Here is a 6,034-nt window from a genome sequence, read left to right on the forward strand (position 1 = left end):
TGACCCCGGCCTTGGGAGGGTGGTGGCGTGTGAGCTCTGCGGCTGGGGGCAGGGACCTTCTGCCACCGAGGGCGACACCCGCTAGGCCGGGCAGCCCGGGCGCTCATGCAGATGGTGCCAAGGCTCGGATGGTGCTGTCACTGATGATGGAGAACCTTGGAGGTTGCTGCAGCGACCGCGCATCAAGGGAAACCCCAAACCAGGACAAAACAAAATGAAAACCAAGGTCACGACCTGCAGAAAGCAGAGGGTGGCCTATGAGAGGAGGGACTCACAGGCCGGGCTGGGCCGGCCACAGCGAGTGATCCAGGAGGCCCGGTGCGGTGCGGGGCTGCGAGGTCTTAAAAGACATTATTGTTCATCAGTCGCAAAGGACCAAATGCCAAAACGGTGTAGCTTCGGTATTTCAGGTCAGAAAGAATGAAGATGTCACCAGATAGGGGGAAACAAATACACGCAAAAAAAAAACCTAATCAAAAGAATCTAGCCCACCCACTCCACCCGTTTCCTAAGGTAGAAAGAATCTCCTAAATAGGGACAATAAGTGAGAAGATGGATGGACAGGACAACGAAAGTAGGAAACTAAATGAGGCTGACGCCTACAGAGGAACTTCACATGAACATGTTCAAGTTAGTACTTAAGGTAAGGATGAGTAAAAGGCAAGAATGAGTACGGGGACATGATGTTTTTGTTGCATCAGCATACTTAACAGTCATGTAAATGACTAGGAAAATCTAGGAATGTTTTCCTTGCAGGACTAGAGGAGTGTGAAGGGCTCAGATGACAATAATTTAGAAAAGAGGCAACTGTTTTTAATGAAATGTATATACCCGTTATTCTCTGCACGAGGTACACAGTGGCGATCTGATGCTGTAGGTGTGTCATTTCTTTTGGTGGAGGTTGTTGATGCGTTTAGGTAAAGGAATCTGCTTATTGTCCTTCTAGCAGCAAATCACAAATTCTTAGCATAAAGTACTTTTATACAATGAATATTTAAAATACTAGCAAATACTTCAACCTGCATCCTCCAAACCCCACACACATCTATAATAATAAAAGCGTAATATGCTAATTAGACCAGACAGCTGAACGACCTTCCAGACAACCTTCTGGACGAAGCCGGGGCTGCGAGGGCTAGCCCCTTGCACCAATTTCGTGCATTGGGCCTCTAGTGTACATGTAATACATTAAACTTGTGCTCTGATGGACAAAGACAGAACTTTTCATCAACCACAGTTGATCTGGGAACAGAATAGGAATGTAGGAAACATCAAGTAGTCTTTTGTTTTCTTCTTTAAAAAAAATAAATTTTACTTTTAAAGTTGAGAGACAGGATCATGCAGTTTTAATTTAAAAGACCATACTCAGAAAGCCAGGACTCCGAGTTCACGGCTTACTGGTTGTATCGTTACTCAACTTCTCAAAGCCTGTTTCCTCACCTGCAAAAGGAGGTTGATAGTGTCTTCCTCATACCATTATGAGAGTTAAATGAGATAATACATTTTAAAAAAGAATGGTACCCCTAGCACATAGTGAGCATTCAGTCAATTTGTTTAATATTTTTATTTGTTCATTTATTTACTTTATGGCTTTATTTATTTGCTTATGTTACTGCTAGGAGCCCAGCACACGATTCGAAATCACCCAGCGCCACCCACTCCCTCTCCAGCCCTTGAAGCAGCCATGGCCGCTGCTGATCAGGCCCTCCCCCAGCACAAGCGTGGGGAGGCCCCTGCTGCCCTGCCCCCGACGGTTCCCCCAACGCTGCACGTGCAACCTCCTCCTGTCCAGTCAACATTACTGCATCCCGGTTAATTAGCATATTTCTCTATTTTTATATATATATAGCTTGTTTATTGTTAATGAAAGTATACATTGTTTTAGAAGTCAAATAATTACTAAAGTCTGTATCTTACCCTTCCCAAGTTTCCAATTGTACATTCTGCTTGTTACTTTGGTATTTGACCTTTTTCCCCCCCTCTGAAAACTTTTATAATCTTCTCTTTATCCTGGTGTTTAAACAATTCACAACAATAACCACTGGTGTGGGCATTTTTTCATTTATTGTGCTAGATACTTTAGGGCCCTTTCAGTATGGAAATTCATGTCTGAAAGTTCTGTATACTTTTTTAAAAAAATAGATTTTTATTGATTTTCAGAAAGGAGAAGGATAGAAAGACATAGAAACATTAATGATGAGAGAGAACCATTGATTGGCTGCCTCCTGCGCGTTCCACACAGTATCGAACCTGCAACCTGGGCATATGGCCTGATCTGGAATCCATCCCTGACCTCTGGTTTATAGATTGATACTCAACCACTGAGCCATGCCGGCTGGGCCTATATATTTTTCTTGTATTATTTCTTTGACAGTCTTCTCCATTTTCTGTTTTCTTTTTTTGAAACCTCTATTAGTTTGAAGTTACATCTTCTGACAGTTCCTGATCTAATTCTACTCTTTCGTTTGTTCCAACTACTTCATTTTTTTTGTTGGTTTGCTTTTGTGGGAGATATCTTTATCTCCAGAGATAACTTTATCTTCTAGCCTTTCTGTTGAATGTTTTATCTCAGTTATCTTAATTTTTTAATTCAAAGAACTATTCTCTGTTCCCTGATGTTCTTGTGTTACAGTGATCTATTTTGTTTTATGGCTGCTACATGTGTCTTTTTACTATAAGGATATGAATTATAGTTTTCTTTTTAAGTTGTCTTCTGCTCCATGCATTGTGTTATCTCTTCCAGGTTCTTTTTTATATTTTATTTTCAATGCTTTCACTATCATTTTGAGGTTTTCTCCACATATCTGTGGTTGTTGCCTATCTATATTTGAGGCCTCTCAGAAGCTCTTTTTACAGGACCATGGCTTTTTATTTGGTGATCTGGGCTTTTCATTAGAGTGGCATCCACATCCCAGTATTTTATAAATATTTTTCTCTGGTCTCATTGAGCTTCTCCAAAGAATGGGAGAGGTGGGAGGAACAGTAACCTGGATGCACAGCACATTGCATGTATGTGCGAGAACATGTGTGTTGGGGGAATATCCAGTGATGTACTTACATATTGTTATCCTCTGTTTTCAGCCTCACAGCTTTCTCTGCCAACACAGTTCCTTGTGTTCCGAAGGCCTTATCCTTTCTGAGATCTGTAACCCGAATTAGCTTGCTTCCGTTTGGTGTCCTCCTCCATGGTACCCAGGTTGTGCCTCTGCTCCTCTGGTCAATTGCCTTTCCTCCATCTCTTCAAGTTTATAAAAAAATTAATGAATTCTCTTGAGTGTCCTTTTCTCTTTCCTAGTTTTTGTATGTTTATACCTTTTAAGAAATATTTTATTGTGATTTTAATGTGGTTTTGGGAGGAAGAGGTTGAAAGAAACTCATAAGGTCAGTCTGCCATTTTTTCAGAAGTATTTTAAACCTGTGTTGCCACTTCATTTATTATGCTTATTTGATTTTCCTGAAGTGGTGGAAATGTTTCCTTTTGATGTTTAAAACTATAGCAAGAACACTTGATTTATAAAGCCTCTTTTAATTAAGCAGTATGTTATATTTAACATAGCCTAGCATATAAATTACCCTGTGTGTGTTATGAGACTAATTTAATTGATGGCAATAAGCAGCAGTAACCTACAGACATGCAGCATGTTCTATTACCATAGCCTTGAAGATTTTTAAAGACATTGCCTCTGAACTTCCAGACAGCCTTCCCCAACTCTACCATATACTCCAAGATGATGACTTTTTGCAGTTATTAATTGCCTGTCTTTTCTGCTTGTCTTCGCCCTTTAAGGAGAGGTCTTGTGTTGGTCTTGATCACCTTTATATTATCATTGCTTGGTATGGGACATAACCCTGATAGATATGCAATAAATGTTTGTCAAATGAATAAGTTTATATCAAATACTTGCATGGGACCTGCACATTGAAAAGGCGCAACCACAGTCTGTGAGAATTAATAGTTTAATATCTTGTTCAGCTATAGTAGTTATTTATAGCATTGGAATTGGGAAGACTTCAGTTAAGGTCAAAATTCCAGGCTTTGGGAAACCAAATCACATGACACTATATTTATTTTAATTGTGCAAGTTTATCTTGCCAAAATTTTTTTAGTAAACATGGCCTTGAACTTCATTAATATTATAAAAAGATGTTGACAAGATTCTGTTTAGAACCTTTTAGTTTTAGCCTTAAAGTATTATTTTTATTAATGGAAAAAAAGTTTTGTTCTATAACTGCCTTTTTGTTTCAGATCCAGAATTACTTTACTAGATTGCTTAACATACTTTAATCCAGTGTTTTACTTATTATACAGAACACATGATCTATTTTATGATTTGGTAATCTTAAGAAGCTCTAAGCAACTTATTTTTATTTTCAAGTAAAAAAGAAAACAGTATTTGTATCTTTCTTGTTTATTTCTATAATAATTGCCAGTAATCATTCATTTTTAAGTTTCTTTCACTTTATCTCTTTTCCAATTTCTTTTTAGGACAGCACATTTTGAGACAAGGTTATGCTTCTTCTTTCAGAATATCGAAGATTTTGCCAGATGTTTAAAATACAAACATTACAGAGTGAGGGAAGTCACATAGATATTGAAGATAGTTTAATTCTGTGTAGAATAACGTTGTATAGGAAGCTAAATTAGGCAATCACCTCTTTTGGTTTTCTGAATCACTTTGTCCTTCTAGTGGCCTGACCTTGGTGTAAATTCACATATAACAATTTGTAGGTTTTTTTCCTAAGTAAATCGCAGAATAAAATTTGAATGAATTTGGAAATAATATTCCTCCTCTGGCTATACAAAACCTGGAGTTATAGAAATGCATGCACCCGTTGTCTGGGTTGCAGTGAACGATAGTTACAGCATTTTATGGATATCCTTTTATTTAGATTCACATAGGGAATTAGGAAATGAAATTGTCATGACCTTGAATTTAAATTTTAAAAAATTTATCATCTGTAATTCTCTTCCAAGACTTAGAAATTGTCCAGAAATGCATATTAATCAGTTTGAATGAAAGTGTATGTAATGGTCAATGTAATTTCCACATTCAAAATAAATAAAAAAAATACTGAATTGTATTTTGAATTGGAATTCAGGTAATACTATTGGGATTTAATGTAATTTCCTACTTGATTCTCATAGACCTGGGTCGGGGATGGAGCCTGCAACTGAGTTACGTGCTCTTGACTGGTAATCCTTGACCCTTTGTCTGTGGGCCACTGCTCTAACCACTGCACAACCGACCAGGGTACTATTACATCTTTTAATTTGCTTCTGTTTTGCATTTTCATGATTAAATAGGAGTTTTAAATGATAAAATGAATTTTTAGCTTACTCGTGAAATGTAGTTTTTCAATGAATATTTTTACATTGTCACAACTTTTGCTGTTCTAATTATTATGTTACTAGAGGCCCAGTGCACGAATTCATTCATGGGTGGGGTCCCTCTGGGTGGCCTGCAGGGATTGAATCGAAACCTGCAGTCCAATGCCGCCTGCAGCTCCTCCCTGCCTCTCCCGCTCATCCTGGCCCCACCGTGCCTGCCACGGGTTTGCACCCAATCAGTCCTGATTGGGAGAGGCTTGTGTTGCTGCAGCAGCACTGACCGGGCATGAACCCTGCATCTGGTGCCCTCCCAAGGGAAGTGGCCTGTGGGATCTGGCTGAAACCGGATCTGCAACATCCCCTGAGTGGTCCCAGATTGCTAGAGGGCGCAGACCAGGCTGAGGGATCGGGCCGGGAAGGGACCAGGGGAGGGCTCCAGGGCGTGTTTGGCCCATCTTGCTCGATCCCAATTGCCCGAACCCCAGCAGCAAGCTAACCTACTGGTCGGAGCATCTGTCCCCTGGTGGTCATTGCACGTCATAGCGAGTGATTGAGCAGCCTTAGCATATCATTAGCATATTACGCTTTGATTGGTTGGTTGGTTTTTCTGCCATTTGGTCTGTTTGCATATTACCCTTTTATTATATAGAACTAGAGGCCCGGTGCACAAAAATTTGTGCACTCGGGGGGGGAGGAGGGGGCCCT

General features: G+C 39.8%; 1 protein-coding gene across 3 annotated transcripts in view; it reads left to right on the plus strand.

Annotated features, from left to right (window-relative positions):
• MICU3 (mitochondrial calcium uptake family, member 3) overlaps nucleotides 1–6,034 on the plus strand; it is a 73,682-nt gene that overhangs the window by 1,181 nt on the left and 66,467 nt on the right. The gene's annotated exons all lie outside the window — the stretch shown is intronic.

The sequence above is a fragment of the Myotis brandtii genome, unplaced genomic scaffold (assembly GCF_000412655.1).
Source record: "Myotis brandtii unplaced genomic scaffold, ASM41265v1 scaffold185, whole genome shotgun sequence".
Classification (NCBI taxonomy): domain Eukaryota; kingdom Metazoa; phylum Chordata; class Mammalia; order Chiroptera; family Vespertilionidae; genus Myotis; species Myotis brandtii.